The 15,346-nt window shown below is 43.5% G+C and overlaps 1 protein-coding gene across 9 annotated transcripts in view; it reads right to left on the bottom strand.

Annotated features, from left to right (window-relative positions):
* The window catches only part of ADGRL1 (adhesion G protein-coupled receptor L1), a 375,793-nt gene that overhangs the window by 220,617 nt on the left and 139,830 nt on the right, over positions 1-15,346 (bottom strand). The window lies entirely within an intron of this gene.

The following is a 15,346-nucleotide window of genomic DNA, read 5'->3' as shown; positions in this document are numbered from 1 at the left end:
TGCAGAGGAAGCGGCAGTGGCAGAGAGAGCAGAGCCTCTAGGTGTAAAGGCAATGCCTCCGTTGCTCCTAGAGGCTTTATTTGCATATGTTAAAACTTCAATTCTCTCACAATGCGGACACATATGAACATGGGACCAACACAGATGCCTTCAGCTGCCAAGAGAACATGTAACAGGTCAGCCAGTTTCAAAGGTACAAAACTGCTGACAGATGCCCTTTAAATACAGCTAAGGCATAATGTAAAGACACTGGTTGCTGGAGAGACTGCAGAACTTGACTTCACCTAAAGCAATCACTTTTCCCAAGTCCTAATCAAGGGCTCTTTGTACTCAGATATCCCCAAGACTTGAAGAGAGCAGAATTACGTAACAACCAAATGGTTGCAAGGAAAGATATATGAATCAAGTATCAGACTACAAATACAGAATAGGAAACTCGCGATAGATGACAGAAAACTGAATGAGGATGGCAGCGGATGAGGAAGAGTCAGCAGATGGCAATGGCATACAGGTGGAGAGCGATGAATGTAGGTAAGAGGAATACATCCTAGCAGAAACTGACCCTGAACTGCTAAGTCCAACAAGACAAACAGAAAATCAAAACCTGGATTGCAAACAGAAAGCTGAACCCACAACAAACACAACTGCGATACATTCAACGATGAGATTACTCGCCATTCCCCCCTCTCACACTGACTGCTCTCCATAAACCCCATGTCCCCCTCCCACACGCTGGGCCCCATGCCCTCCCGCAATCACATACTACTCCATGGTTCCCTTCCTGTCTCATATACTTCTCTCCATGGTGACCCACTCTATTACACAAATTGCACCTTCTATCCTGTCGATGTCCCCTACCTCTATGTCCTCCTCCAGTGTTTGAAAAGTTATTGCTAATAATCATTCACCAGGGCCAACAGCAAACTTCTGTCTGTTAAAAATGTGAATGGACAGGTAGGAAAAGTTGGCCATAGGTTGGTCAAAACTACATGTGTATGGCATGGTCAACCGAACTTGGCTGATAATTTACCACTACGGCCAAGGACCAGGAAGTCAGGTTTAAAAAAAAACTAAAAAATCCCTCGTCAACCAGTTTAGTCTGACATTTTGTTCATTGATATGAACAATCCCACGGACAACTGATTGAATGCAATGTAGTCTCATGCTTTATACTGTGCTGGCAGCTACAACTAGGTGACATTTTAAGTCAATGGAGCTGGTGGACACAGATGGGGTCATTACTCACTGGATTGTCTCCACCAACTCCCTTCTGAAAAGGAGCTACTGTATGGCAGATCACGGCCTTTACCTCTGTTCAATTTTCTCTCTTTTGTGAATTTTTAATTTTTTTTATTTACATTCATAGATATGAAATCTAATATTTGATGGCATACGAGTCTACTTCGACGCACTAAAGGACATAAGATTAACTTGGCAATGCAACTGACATTCAAATGCAAAAATTGGGTTAATTTCTAACATGCATGAGCTTAGTTTTGGTTGCTGTGAAGTTTTTGGATATGTTTTATATGGATTTGTCACGTACCTCTGAAATACAGATAATCAGCCAAGTGTTATTTCGGAAAGCAAGCCAAAGAATGACTTTGTGGCGATCATTGGATGGACGCTATTTCACCTAAGTGCTGTGCTATCAGCCTACTTCAGAAGGTTTGTGTTCTATATAATTTAAAGCTCAGTGTGGAATTTAAACATGCTGTTTGGACAGATGATGCAGCGACGAATGTGGCTGTGCATTCATCTTCAATTTACAAGTACTGCTAGATACCATTTTAGTGTGATTTATATCGCTCAAGATGAGTATGTAGTCCAAATTGCAGGACAACATGAATAAACACAAAAGACCAAAGGCATGAAGATTCTTTTAGATTCATTTATCCCTACATGTTGAGGATGCTAGTCTTCATTTTCAGCCTTTTTTTTGTATATTAGTAGTGGTAAAAAAAAAGACAAAGAAGGTTATCCACTTCTGGAAAGATTTTTGAGACTTTCTGATGACCACCCATAATTTATAAAAGGTCTAAAGCAAGGATCAGCAAACTGGAGCACACCAGCTGTTCTGAAACTACAACTTCCAGAATCCTCCTTTCACATCTGTGGGAGTTACAAGAACAGCCGAGTAAGTTTGCAAGCTGGGAGTTGTAGTTTCACAGCAGCTGGAGTGCCGAATGTTGCTGATCCCTGGTCTACAGAATTCATCCTCTCGAAGAGGAGGCCAACATACACTGAATATGAGGGAATTGCAGAAAAATCAGTTACAGAAAAGGGGTGGTTTTTGTGGAGTGGTATATCTTCAGTTATGCCACCATTGATAGGCCATATACCTCAAAATTAGGACTAGTGTAAGGTATGATGCTCTAATCCAGAAGCACTCAGTTGTAGTTAGGGTTCACTTACCTTGATCTGAGTTCATGGGAGAGTTTGAGCTAAACACCAACAATAAGGATGTTGTATTATTAACATTTAGTTCCTCTAAATTAATTTTAACCAGACCTCTGAACTCTTTCAGTCCTCAGATCGGACCCCTAAACTCATTTAGACCCCAGATCAGACTCCTGAACTCATTTAGTCACCAAACCAGATCCCAAAATTAAATCAGACCCTAGACCACTCCTCTAAAATAAAATCACAGCCCAGAACACACTATTATAATTAATCACACTCACACGCTTCTACAATTTATTCAGACCCCAGACCGAGCAAACCTAAAGAAAAATATATACTTATCACTCCGGGTTCCTCTTCACTTCCATGCGCTGCTGTACACATGGTCCTGACACTTGCCCACATAAGGACCTTGCGTACCAGACAGATTCATTGCAACTAGAGATGAGCGACATTTTGAAAAATTCGAGTCAGCAGCTTCACTGAAGTTTGCCAAGAAATTCGATTGATTGCAAATTATTTCATAACTAATTGCTATAAATCAGATATACTCAGGCCACCCTGCCTTAGGGTACAGCCACATGGAGCAGCCGTGCAGCGGGCGAGTTATGGCCATGCTGCGGTAAAGAACCGTATAGTCGGTCTTCACTGTTAATGGCTGCGCGGCACCTTTAATACACCTTTAAACAGGGGCTGTTGCTGGTATGAGGTTTAGCTGGTTAGGTGGGGCACAATATGCTGGCATACCCACTTTTCCAACCATGGGCGTTGCTAGGGTCTGAGGGGGCACGAGTCCATGTGAAGCCACCCCCCCACCCCATGAAGCCACACCCTCATTGCCACCGGGGGGGGGGGGGCTTCACAGTAGGTATTAACCCCTTTCTGCAGTCCCCCTCCAGTGAATGGGGGACTGCTGAAAGGGGTTAATAACTACAGTGAAGGGCCTAGCCGTCTGGGCAACCCCACAGATCATCCTAACCTATGATCATCCTAATTTAATATTAAGCAAACCCCCCAACTATAAACTAATCACAGAAGCTGGAACCCATTAACCCCCCTTGTACTTGTTCCACTACTTTCAGGCTGCACGGGCATGAGTTCAGAACTTCAGTCACTTCGGTCCGCAATTCTGTTCTGCAGCGCGTGATTCCACGAGACCCGTGACCTCCCGCGGCGGGTCTCGCGGGCTCATGCACCGCAGAACAGAATTGTGGACCAAAGTGACTGAAGTTCTGAACTCATGCCCGCGCAGCCTGCAAGTAGCAGAACAAGTACAAGGAGGGTTGGGGGATGATCTGTGGGATTGCCCAGACGGCTAGGAATAGCCTAATAAAAAATAATAATCCCACCAGCATAAACATTCGGGGCACTGCAAACACATCCGGGCCTCCAGCCCTGAATGTTTTGACCTAACGACGCCCCTGCCCAACTCTCTCCTGTCCTACAGGTGGGAGCCCTTCTTCTGCCATCTGCTTTTCCTCCTTTTCTACATCATCTAATAATGCTGAGAATATGTCATCAGGAACATCCAACTCCTCCTCTCTCTGCATCTTGGTGACTTTTCTAGGACATGGAGACTTTGAAGGATGATTTGGAAGAAGTAAAGCCGGCAAAAGATAAGGCTGGTCATCATTAAGACCTGGCCCCCCTAAGGGGTGCAGACTGGATGGCACTGGAATAGTAAAGGCTTCCATCTTAGGGCTCTTTCACACTTGCGTTCTTGTCTTCCGGCATAGAGTTCCGTCGTCGGGGCTCTATGCCGGAAGAATCCTGATCAGGATTATCCTAATGCATTCTGAATGGAGAGAAATCCGTTCAGGATGCATCAGGATGTCTTCAGTTCCGGAACGGAACGTTTTTTGGCCGGAGAAAATACCGCAGCATGCTGCGCTTTTTGCTCCGGCCAAAAATCCGGAACACTTGCCGCAAGGCCGGATCCGGAATTAATGCCCATTGAAAGGCATTGATCCGGATCCGGCCTTAAGCTAAACGTCGTTTCGGCGCATTGCCGGAGCCGACATTTAGCTTTTTCAGAGTGGTTACCATGGCTGCCGGGACGCTAAAGTCCTGGCAGCCATGGTAAAGTGTAGCGGGGAGCGGGGGAGCAGTGTACTTACCGTCCGTGCGGCTCCCCGGGCGCTCCAGAGTGACGTCAGGGCGCCCCAAGCGCATGGATCATGTGATCACATGGATCACGTCATCCATGCGCATGGGGCGCTCTGACGTCATTCTGGAGCGCCCCGGGAGCCGCACGGACTGTAAGTATACCGCTCCCCCGCTCCCCGCTCCTACTATGGCAACCAGGACTTTAATAGCGTCCTGGGTGCCATAGTAACACTGAACGCATTTGGAAGACGGTTCCGTCTTCAAATGCTTTCAGTACACTTGCGTTTTTCCGGATCCGGCGTGTAATTCCGGCAAGTGGAGTACACGCCGGATCCGGACAACGCAAGTGTGAAAGAGGCCTTATTAGTATTGAATTCTTCCATTAATCATTTTCAGCAACACTGTCTCTAGCGCATGAGTGCTTGCCAAATCTCTCTCTATGGTCATCTCACAGGACAATGGCGGAGACCATGCAGGATGAGGGTTTTATAGGGCTGTGACATCACAGGGAATGGCGGATTGGTTGGCTGCGCGGCATTATGGGTAATCTTGCGTTCCTGGGCTTGTCTCCTTTACTCTTAGTTTCACTTTGTAACACGTGCAGCTGCCATTTTAGGAAAACCTGACTCGTTACCACAAAACACGAGAAAATTTGCATTCGTTAGATTTCTCTGAATTCTACTTCGAATGCTTCACTTTGCTCAACACTAATTGCTACTGTTAGGGCAGGCATGAGGTATTCAGTCAGCTGGCATCCCCGGGCTGGATTTGGACTGAGGTCCACCAGTTGAACACTCCTGCTCTAGTAAAAAACGTAGGATTACGCAGCCAAAAGATGGACCGGAGGTTCGTTATTACTAGACACTATTGAGCCTCTGTTGCTATGTAAGCTGAGGGACTCATGAAACACACGGTGTGAGATTCATTATTCTTCTCACTTATGATGACACCTGTGATAAACGCCCCAGATTGTGTTATCTAATATTATATTTACTCTGTCAACACCTCAATAGTCACACCACAAATATAACTGTAAGTTTTTACAATCACTTTGTACTGTGGTATTAATTATCTTAACAACAACACATGCTCTAGACATCTGGATGGGTAAAGGGAAGGGGGCTTACATGTCTGGGAGGTCCGAAGGTTTTCTGTAAGTTGTTTTAATTTTTTGTGACGGAGATAAGAAGAGATTTCAGCATGTGAGCCTACAAACCCCTAGTAGCTCAATTTTAGTAATTAGGAAATAAAGTTTCCCTTCAACGCTATCTAGTGAGGGTTATCGTTCACCAAAAAATTATGCACTCATCTACAATAATATATATATAGATATTACTGTATACACTGTGGGGTTTCGCTTTGGTAGATAGGGTAAGCTGGCGCATTACAGAGGCAAAATACAAGTTCTTAACTCAAAACGTCAGTGTTTATTCACACTTGAGACAATTGCGCAAAACAGCACGTAACTTTGCAGTCTTGGTGTTAATTCACACACAATGGAAAGTTCATATAACACAAGTCACCTTGCTGGCAGTTCTGCCTCCAGTAGTCCACATCAGGCTTTACCGGGCCTGTTTCCCCAGCGTGCGGCTCTCAGCCCTCCAGCACGGTACAAAGCCTCAGATCCCAAAAACAGAGGGATCTCTTCTGAGACCAGCTGCCTATTTAAGGACAGCCAGGTGCCGCCAAAACCCGGATTGGCACTTAAACTTCGGTCCGGTATTTTACCTCAAGTGGCTGGAAACCAGCCCAGCCACACATGCTGGGAGGAAAATACCTGCCTTGCCAGACACAACCCCTCACTGTGTCACAACACCCTATTATAAGGGTCCGAGATGATACGCCGAAATAGGGTATACCTCTGCTGGGACCCCCCAGTAATCAGCCATGGTCTGTTGGTGCTTTGCTGTGAGGGATGAGAATCCATTTTGCATAAACATATGTCCTCCATCTTGTGCATATGTGGAAAATTACTGAGCCAGCTGTGAAGGATGTAAGGGGGTTTCTGTGAATAAACCAAATGTTCTAGCTACAAGGCCGAGGTAAGCAGCTCCCTCGCTCCCCTTATCAGAGTTTGATGTCCAAGAAAGTTACGTTTCGTTTTCTCAGTTTCGGGATGTACTGCTGAAGAATGTCAACTTTGAGATAAGATGCTGCAGAAACTTTTTAATGATTAGAATTCTGTTAGTATAGTGCAGAAGTATTGCCTTTTATGAATAACAAATCAAATGATTAGTTTTGATTTCCACCCCCTTGGTGGTGTGCTAGATTTGTCTATGAATATCTGTAGTGTTATAAAGATGTATGTTTCTATGGAATATAGGAGAGAATCTGATTCAGCAGTGTGTCTATGTCAACTCTCTTAGCGCTCATAAAGAAAACTTCAATTGGGACCCCGACAATTATAGAAGAAGGGGTTTTGCCCCAACAGTGCCACTACTCAGTGTCCATTGGAGTGCATGGATGTGTTGGGTCATATAGAGGGGGAGACTCTTTGTAGCTTCTCTGCACAAAGAGAATTCTCCAATATGGAGTTGAATAACGTCTTCTGCTGACTTTTCATGGCAAAATGGACAGCACAGTGGCTCAGTGGTTAGCACTGGTTTCTTGGAGCATTGGGGTCCTAGATTAGAATCTGACCAAGAACAACATCTGCGTGGAGTTTGTATGTTCTGTTGTTCTCCCTATGTTTGCTTGGGCTTCCTCTGCTTTCCTCCCACACTCCAAAGACATACTGATAGGAAACTTAGATTGTGAGCCCCATTGGGACTGATGATAATGTCAGTAAAGGACTGTGGAATATGTCAGAGCTATATACAGTGGATATAAAAAGTCTACACACTGCTGTTAAAATGTCAGGTTTCTGTGCTGCAAAAAAAGTTTGTTTTTCAATTGAGTGGTACAGTTTATAGGTCACATTAAAGGTGGAAAAACTTCTGAAATGATTTATCTTTGTCTCATTTTTTTACATCACACAAACCTGACATTTTAACAGGGGGGTGTAGACTTTTTATATCCACTGTAAGTGAGAAAATAAATAACATTTCCAATAACTGAGACCACTATGCAAACGCAATGTAATCTTATTCACTTATGACAATCACAAAAGTCCAAATTTTTGTAATTGTTGCACATTGTCGTCCCTCACAGGGAAACGTTGAGGATACAGTAACCGATGATATCACTACCACCGAAAGTCACTGCGTAGCCCTAGCCTTAGAAAACCTGTACATTTACACCAATAGCCCATAAATTAAGGACAACTAAATAACAAATATAAATGTTCATTGCAATATACAATACATCATATTAAATATATATCTGTGAAAAAGAGAAGGCAAGATGAAAAAGCCCAATATTACTACTACATACATGGAAAAACCATGAGTTGATAGACAGCTAGACCCTAATGACTATATAATACTGCACACCTAAGCCAGTACAGATATGCCCCCAAAAATAATAATAAATAATAACAGAATGATACAGAAAAATATATAACAGGGCAAAAGTGTACAAGCGATAATGGCTTAAATAACATGAGCAGGAACCCAAAATGGGCGCGATAAAACTGTGGTCCTATAGGGCTGAATTAACGAAACACTTAGACCAGGAATTCCCAACCTGCAGCCGTCCAGCATGCCTACAGCTATTAGGGCATGCTGGGAGTTGTAGTTTTGCAACAGCTGGAGGGGCGCAGGTTGAGCATCACAGGCTTAGGCCATAAACTCCAATGATCTAAAAGTACTTGCGATCATATAAAGCTATAACACCATGTATCAAATAGGGCCACAAATATGGCTGACACATCAACAACATATCAAAGGTTCATGCCCATGATAGAGAAGGTTCGGTCCATTCCTTGACGTGCAGAGCTGAAGGAGTGCCTAAAAACAAGGGGCAACAAACTGAATCTTTTTCCCAGGTTTGGGAAATACACATGAGATTATGATCGGCCACAAATCGGCTTTGTGGGATGGTTCGCATGAACGATTCAGCAATCAAGATTATAGACTTAGGCTACATGAACACAACAGTGAAAAACGGACAAGTTATGGAATTTTTTTTTAACAGCCATCACACATCCGTTTTAAGACCAATGGTAGTCTATGGGGTTATTCAAACTGCGTTTTTTTTTTTGACGGCCAGTGAATAATAGATGTCAAAAAATAGAACATGTTCTATCTTGTCCATTTTTCACTGACCGACATCCTCCATACAATTGAATTGGCCCGTTTTAACGTCCGTTTCTCAGAAGGGCATCAATGAAAAAAACACCCGTTCAAAATGGACAGTTCATACTTTTTAACGGATGTTTTTTTCACTGTTGCATGCATGTAGCCTAAACCGACTTTTTTTTTTTTTTTTTTTAAGACTGACTCCATGGGAAAGATATTTGGCCAAAATGAGCTGATCATGCCACCCACTTGTACTTTCAGTTGACCACAGTCAAAATTTACCAAGCTGGTCGATCACATTTTCGGCAACCAGAAGTTTTCCATCAGCAATACAAACTCTACTACTTGATTCTGAATCCCCAGCAGTGCTGATGGGCTACTCTATCACACATATCTGCCGGCTCCTCTCTTGGCACTACCGCATATGAGATCCCCTCACCAATGCTTTAGAGAGAAGTATTAATTTCACCATCATTACGAGAAGATAGAATCCAACGTCCCGCTCCTTGTAGAATAACATTTTAAGTCAGAGCTCCCCTTCTCAATGACTCCCTAGGCAGCCACCCCTTTGTCCTTGCCCTGATAGTATGAAATTCATATATGTCAATAGTGTTGAGCGAATTGAAGTTAAAAAAGTGGACTTCGATCCGAATTTCAGGAAACATTCGATTCGCTGCACAAGATTTCGCGCTGGGTCTTAAAGCAAGATGGCCGCTGCGGCCTCCTCACGCTCAAATGGATAAGGTAAGTACAATTAAAATTTTCTTTTTATTAGCAACCACTAAAATGCTTTAATATGGATCTCAGATGCCTCCATCAGCGATGAACGCGGCATCTGAGGGGTTCAATGATGGGGGGGGGGGGGGGGGGGCGGCACAATCATCGTTCCCTGTCATTGCACCAGCTACTTTCTAAAAAATACTAAAATAATGTTTTTGTAAAATTCGGCGAAGCAGCCAAATGGAATTTTTAAAAACTTCACTCATCTCTATAGGTCACCATTGAGACCCAATGTACAATTATACAATATTTCTGGTGCTTGTTCGATGCCATCTAGAATATCAGAAATCATAGCCAGCAATCTGATAGAATCTAATGTGAATATTATAAGTCCATACAATATATGGGATGTTCTTGGAGAAGTAATATTTTAAAAGGATATTATCACCACATGCCTGGAAATTAATCCAGCTGACGTGGGAGATGTGCACTTGTCAGCAGATTCTACCGTTTTTTGTTCCTTCTTGATCTATGGCCCAGATCCAGAGAAATAAGCCTTTTAATTCTATGCAAATAAGCCCCTTGGTACAACAAAAGCATTGACGTTGTATCCAAGGCTTTGCTTATTTTCTTTGCTGGCCATGCCCCCACCGCTTTGGCTGATAGGGCCAGGCAGTGAAAACGTAATCACTAGAGACGAGCGAATTTATTGAAAATTCGATTCGGCTGCTTCGCCGAATTTTACAAAAAAATTCGCTTCGTGACGAATTACTTAGTCACGAAGTGCATTTTTTGTAAGTAGCAGATGCAATGACAGGGAGCAGCAATAGCGCCGCCCCCCGTCATTGTACTCCTCAGATGCCGCGTTCATACATGATCGCGGCATCTGAGTGTAAAATTAACAATAATTCAAACTTACAAAATCAACCTTACCGCCTCTATTTGCTCGCGACGGGCCGGATGCTGCCATCTTGCTTGAAGATCTCGGCCGAAATCCGGTGCGGCGCGAGATTACGTCATCACGCCAGCTTGTATGACGTCATCACGCCAGTCAGCGTGATGATGTAATCTCGAGCCGCACAGGATTTCGTCCAAGATCTTCAAGCAAAATGGAGGCTGGTGGCCTGTCGTGAGCAAATGGAGACAGTAAGTTTGAATTTTTTTGTTTTTTATACTATTTTAGGTTAAATCAATTCGCTGACACGAAGCACAAAGAAATTCGGCTTCTAGGCAAATCGAATTTATCCGGAAATTCGGATCGAATTCCACTTTGTGGGATTCGATTTGCTCATCTCTTCGTAATCACGACTGGCCCTGAAGCCTCGAGGCTGCAGCACAGTTCTGAAGCCCACTGGTTAAACGGAATGTGTACTGCGCATGCGCCGATCATAGAGGGCCAAGTTTCAGGGCCAAGCCTGATAACGTCTACACCGCCTGGCCTTGTCAAAGTGGTAGGGGCGTAGCCAAGAAAGAAAATGAGTCTAGACTTCAGTGCAACGAGGTGCAAGAGTAACGCCCTCTCTGCACCAAACTGCATAAAATGTAAAGGTTTATTTCTCCGGATTCGGGCCACATATCAAGATAGGGAAAATGGCATTAGAATATGCTGACTAGTGCGCATCTCCCATGTCAGCTGGATTTATTTCAAGGTATGTGGTGGCAGATTCCCCTTAAGACTGTAGAATCAATATTCCCGGTTCGAGATTCGTAACGAATCAGGGGGATTTGCATTTTGGAAAATCAATGAAAGATTTGCCAATGTCTAACAATATTGCTACCGTATTAAGGTGCTTTCATCATGGTAAAATAGAGGCAGTCAGTATACCTATAGAGCACCGGCGGGTGATTAGCCGTATATATAGATGCATATAATATACTCAGCATCTTTGTAAAAATGCAGCGTGTTCATTACCAAAGTACACAGATACTCAGCATAATTGTAGAGTGTGTAGGGCTCATTATCTGCATATAGACACTCTGCATCATTACATCTCGTCATTCCAAAGTGACACAAATGATGGCATACATTAAGACGTTCAGTGCGGTTATGGTGCGTAAACACAGCTATAGACTCCTCCGCCGTACAAAGTACAGTAATGATGAAACACGAGAAGATTTGCATGTTCCAAACCAGGTAATTAGACTGCCCTTGTCACCAAAAATCTCAGAAAAATTGCATTTTTCGCGGAAGAGAGCAGATGTGGGTGGGGATATGGTAATGAGGCGATCGCTTTTAGGGGTTGATTCAATATCAAATGAGGCATCGAAAAAAATAAGAGAAATGAAATGTAGTCATATACATTTAAAACAAATTATGACCTTATTCGAGGCTGCGTTCCATAAACGGCGTAAAAAACAACAAGAAGAGCGAGAGTCATATCTTCCCATGTAGGTCAAAATCTATAGAAAGCGGAAATTACACAGGAAAATGTCAAGTGCAAAAAGTAACATTGTCTCGTAATATATGCGATTAAAGGGGGAAGAGTTGGAGGAGGGGATGAAGGAAGAGGCGTAGATAGCGGTACTAGGAACTCAACTTCTACAAAGCTGAAGACTCAAAGGCATCACTAAAGTCAGACAAAACTGCAATTATTTCTGTAGTCTGCTCTCCTTCATTTCATCTGAGGCCTGCTGGCACAGATAGTGGTATCATACAGTAGGTTCCCAATCCAGAAAGGGATAACCTTGCTGTGGTGAATGGGCACAAATGATTTTGACCAAAATATATTTACATAGAAACATAGAATGTGTCGGCAGATAAGAACCATTTGGCCCATCTAGTCTGCCCAATATATCTGAATACTATGGATAGCCCCTGGCCCTATCTTATATGAAGGATAGCCATATGCCTATCCCATGCATGCTTAAACCCCTTCACTGTATTTGCAGCTACCACTTCTGCAGGAAGGCTATTCCATGCATCCACTACTCTCTCAGTAAAGTAATACTTCCTTATATTACTTTTAAACCTTTGCCCCTCTAATTTAAAACTGTGTCCTCTTGTGGTAGTTTTTCTTCTTTTAAATATGCTCTCCTCCTTTACCGAGTTGATTCCCTTTATGTATTTAAAAGTTTCTATCATATCCCCTCTGTCTCTTCTTTCTTCCAAGCTATACATATTAAGGTCCTTTAACCTTTCCTGGTAAGTTTTATCCTGCAATCCATGTACCAGTTTAGTAGCTCTTCTCTGAACTCTCTCTAGAGTATCTATATCCTTCTGGAGATATGGCCTCCAGTACTGCGCACAATACTCCAAGTGAGGTCTCATCAGTGTTCTGTACAGCGGCATAAGCACTTCACTCTTTCTACTGCTTATACCTCTCCCTATACATCCAAGCATTCTGCTGGCATTTCGTGCTGCTCTATTACATTGTCTTCCCACCTTTAAGTCTTCTGAAATAATTACTCCTAAATCCCTTTCCTCAGATACTGAGGTCAGGACTGTGTCAAATATTCTATATTCTGCCCTTGGGTTTTTACGCCCCAGGTGCATTATCTTGCACTTATCCACATTAAATTTCAGTTTCCAGAGTTCTGACCATTCTTCTAGTTTTCCTAAATCCTTTTCCATTTGGCGTTTCCCTCCAGGAACATCAACCCTGTTACATATCTTTGTGTCATCAGCAAAAAGACAAACCTTACCATCGAGGCCTTTTGCAATATCACTTATGAAGATATTAAACAAAATCGGTCCCAGCACAGATCCCTGTGGAACCCCACTGGTAACATGACCTTGTTTTGAATGTTCTCCATTGACTACAACCCTCTGTTGTCTGTCACTCAGCCACTGCCTAATCCACTCAACAATATGGGAGTCCATGCTCAATGACTGCAGTTTATTGATAAGTCTTCTATGTGGGACAGTGTCAAAAGCCTTACTAAAATCTAGATATGCGATGTCTACTGCACCTCCACCGTCTATTATTTTATTCACCCAGTCAAAAAAATCTATAAGATTTGTTTGACATGATCTCCCTGAAGTAAACCCATGTTGTATTTGTGTCATGGCAACCCTTTGTGCCCGCCACCATCCTACTATCCAGGGTGGGCACAGACCTTGGACTGTTTTTCAGATTCACACGCACGTTGCCTGCCCTGATCTCTGCCTGCTTCCTGGCTACGTTTGTTGCCTGATCCCTCGGTGCTTGCACTGGTGTCTTTGACCCCATTAGTCAGCAGCCAACCACACGGGGACTATTCTAAAAGGAAGTGGCATGGTGGCTCCCTTGCAGCAAAGGCCAGATCTCTGTATAGAAGATAACACCCTCAGAACTAGCCCAAAGTCAAATGGTTGCTTGGCACAGTGGATTCACACTCACTGTAACAATTTTCTAAGTACCTCAAATTCATTTTATGTAGTGTATATAGCATTAGTTCAGATATTGTATGTTTGCATGTTTATGCCATTATAATGGTATTGAATCACCTGGCATAGCAATGTGCAGGCCCACCTAATGAGCTCGGAGCTGGTGGGCACACATTCCCAGCCATTGTCCCCAAAGCCAAGTCTCTGCATAGTGTTCATCTGTTCACTGCAGAGCAGCCACAGGAATAGCTTTCGGTCAGAGCCTGTACAGTAGTATAGCAGTATAGCCCTAGAGGACTCCTCCTGTGAGGAGAATAAGAAGGGACTATGTTGTCAGCTGCCAGAGGAGGAAGGAGACTTATTCTCTCCAGCACCAAATATTACTAGCAGCACCAAGGAAGAGCGGCACATGATGCAGAGGAAACATAGGTTCAATGTACAAAGCTTCAACAAGACAATTTGGTGGACACTTTAGTCTAACTTTATTCCAACTATTGGTTGGCTTATTTTGTGACACCGTGTTGTACAACATGAGCAAAATGGTGCATCTTAGGCCACATCCCTAGATGCGGAAAATTGTCCCCAAAAAGCACAAAATGTGGAGCACATTAGTAAACGCGAGCCCATATATTTTATATTTTGACTAGTGATGAGTGGATCAATTTACAGGACTGATTGACAGAGCAAGAAATCTGACCTGGCCTTGTCAATCTCGAGACAGAGGGGATATGATAGAAACTTTTAAATACATAAAGGGGATCAACAAGGTAAAGGAGGAAAGAATATGTAAAAGAAGAAAAACTGCTACAAGAGGACATAGTTTTAAATTAGAGGGGCAAAGGTTTAAAAGTAATATAAGGAAGTATTACGTTACTGAGAGAGTGGTGGATGCATGGAATAGCCTTCCTGCAGAAGTGGTAGCTGCAAATACAGTGAAGGAGTTTGAGCATGCATGGGATAGGCATAAGGCCATCCTTCATATAAGATAGGGCCAGGGGCTATTCATAGTATTCAGTATATTGGGCAGACTAGATGGGCCGAATGGTTCTATGTTTCATTCACCGCTTCCAGGCGTACCCAGATGTAAGCGGCTCACGCACAGTCAGCGCGGCCATGAGATTAATAGTGCCAGGTGAGATGTCTGGCCCTGTCAAAAAAAGGGGTAGAGGGAGTCTCTTGAGCAGTGTAGCCAGCCCCTCGCTGCTCAACGGGGGTAATTTTTTTACAAATTTGATGAGACAAATCAATTCGCTCATCACTATTCTTCACCATGACTTCAGAAAGCTTCAAAATACTTAAAAGTTTTTTTACATAAGCAACATTTATCACTCAGCCTCAGCACCTAGTCTTTCTGCTGCCTGAGGCGAAAACTGAAAAGGCGCCCCCCCCCCATGTCAGTTTCTTAACTTAACCCCTTTTCCACAATGAAAGCGCTCATTGCCCATGGCCCTTCCGCTGCGTCCCCTCTTACTACCTGGTGCTGCCTGAGGTGATCGCCTCACCTGGCCTCATTGTTGATGCACCCCTGTTATCACCTACCCACAAAATAAAATACAATAGCTCCGAGCCCCACCGATTACAAGAACAGGGGTCCCTGAGTGCCCTGTGCCTGCATGATCACAGCTCTATTCAC

The sequence above is a fragment of the Bufo bufo genome, chromosome 1, assembly GCF_905171765.1.
Source record: "Bufo bufo chromosome 1, aBufBuf1.1, whole genome shotgun sequence".
Taxonomy (NCBI): Eukaryota; Metazoa; Chordata; class Amphibia; order Anura; family Bufonidae; genus Bufo; species Bufo bufo.
Note: the sequence above shows the minus strand (reverse complement) of the source record. Positions and strands in the feature narration are given on the sequence as shown.